The sequence below is a fragment of the Pollachius pollachius genome, assembly GCF_949987615.1.
Source record: "Pollachius pollachius genome assembly, chromosome: 1".
Lineage (NCBI taxonomy): Eukaryota > Metazoa > Chordata > Actinopteri > Gadiformes > Gadidae > Pollachius > Pollachius pollachius.
In genome coordinates this window covers 35514629-35517128 of record NC_136934.1, presented here as the reverse complement: position 1 = coordinate 35517128, position 2500 = coordinate 35514629, and positions in this window count along the sequence as shown.

Below are 2500 nucleotides of genomic sequence, written 5' to 3'. Positions count from 1 at the left end.
GACTTCAACAAAGCGTTTAACGTTTTAAGCTAGTGCATATGGCCTCCCTAATAGCTATTCTGCATGGAGGAGCACTCTAATGACTTTAAATCAATTCTTTGGGCAAACACTAATGAATTATGTCACCATGAGTGCAATTCAAAGTGCCTAACAACCAGTAGTAATTATTTTTGAGAGGGGAGTTTTGAATCACCAGAGAACTGGAAAGAGCACCCGCCAAGGGTACAGCACGCTCAACAGGAAGTGAGGAGTGGAGGACACCGAGGGTACAGCGCGCTCAACAGGAAGTGAGGAGTGGAGGACACCGAGGGTACAGCGCGCTCAACAGGAAGTGAGGAGTGGAGGACACCGAGGGGACAGCGCGCTCAACAGGAAGTGAGGAGTGGAGGACACCGAGGGGACAGCGCGCTCAACAGGAAGTGAGGAGTGGAGGACACCGAGGGGACAGCGTGCTCAACAGGAAGTGAGGAGTGGAGGACACCGAGGGGACAGCGTGCTCAACAGGAAGTGAGGAGTGGAGGACACCGAGGGGACAGCGCGCTCAACAGGAAGTGAGGAGTGGAGGACACCGAGAGGACAGCGCGCTCAACAGGAAGTGAGGAGTGGAGGACACCGAGGGTACAGCGCGCTCAACAGGAAGTGAGGAGTGGAGGACGCGGCCTGAAGAGCTGGGTGGACCAGCTCTGGGTGGCCTTGAAGACCCTCACCTGAAGGTAACCATCTGTTCTCTTACACCTAGCTTAACCGTTTTCACTCATACTTAAAGGTCCCATGGCATGAAAATTTCAAGTTATCAACCCCGGGCCCGGGATTGTCTCCCGCCTGTTGAGAGACGGACTGAAACCCCCATTGAAGTCCGTTGGACCATGAGACATATCTCCGCCCCCCCCCCCCCGCTCGGAGGGAGTCTCGCCAGGGTCGTAACTGGACGTAGATCCGCCACTGCCTCCACCTAATTTAAAGGTGAGGGGTAGAAAATATACTATATATATATATATATATATATATATATATGTGCATATATATACAGTTTATATTTATGTTTAAGGATAATCATTAATATGTTTAGCAAATTAATGGGTTGAGCTATTTTTTAAAATGCTATATGTGTGACTAACAGAACAATTTTATGATTCAAAAAAGTCTGCACAATTATACATATTTTTCGTTCTTCTGGAATTAGAGGCAGCTTTACCGTCTAAAAACATAGCGTTTAGCTGCTCATTTTTAAATGCTTCCGCGTGCCAGTCCAGATTGAGATATTGGTTAAACAGTGTGGGAACAGAAACCTGTCTGGCTGTTTGACACTGTGATTTATAATTAGATATCATTCACGCTGTATGTTTACCTCGGATCAATTTCAAATGTTTTTCCATTTTTAGCTCATATTTGTGATTTTCTCTCAAATTCATACTGTTCCCACATCATTTTTCGGAGGACATCTTCTAAGAAAAAATAATAATAACCAAAAAGATGAATTCCGGTTAAAATACTATATCCTTTTTCTAAACCCATATGAAAAATAGCAACAAGCTGTGTGTCTTTTATTATTTAGTATTACAAAGAAGAGGAATTGAAACACGGCATGTGTGAGAGCAGCTCAAGGTGGCCGTCGTACAGAAGGTGTAGAGGTGGGATAAAATTAATTAGAGCTTCAAATATTCATTTGGCAAATATATCAAGGTGGGAAACGCAGGCCCAGAAAGGGCCTGGCAGGCTGGCAGCCGCCCGCGATGGCGGATGGCGAATAGCGGGTGACAGTAATCCATGAAAAGAGACCAGACATTTATAGAATTTAGGATTCACAGAGAGACAGAGAGATAGAGGGAGAGGGAGAGGGAGAGAGAGAGAGAGAGAGATAGAGAGAGAGAGGAAGAGAGCGAGACAGAGAGAGAGAGAGGGAGAGAAAGAGAGCGAGACAGAGAGAGAGACAGAGAGAGACAGAGGCAGAGAAAGAGAGAGCAAAAAGAACCATTCCGTGTCTCTGATGTGTTCCCATCAGAATCCTCGCATATAGAAAAATAAACCTGCTTTTCTCTTTCTCTCTTTCTTGTTTTGGCTGCTGTGTTTTTTAAATTAAGGATAATTACTGGGATACAGAATGTTTTTTAAGGTAGGATAAATATTTTCAAAGCGTTGCATCCCCCTCCGATGGAAAACCAGGTTGAACCACATCCGCATCCATTTATGGGATTATTATTTAAAAAAATTAAATGCAAAATCCTGAATTATTTTGTGAGTATGCAATCAATGGATTCAAAAATATATGTCCCACACACACACACACACACACACACCGTTAGGCCCAAACCCCTGCACCTTCCCTCCAGCTGTGTAAGGCTGCCGTGGCAATGCCAACCAGATCAGGTGTGGGTGAGGAAGAGATGGGGGCCATTTCCTTTTCCTGTGGAAGCGAGCAGAGGCGCTGCTGGCCTAGTTCAGCACCCCGCCACACACCTTCCTGACCTCAGAGCCGCTCTGGTGTCATCAGCAGGTGGAG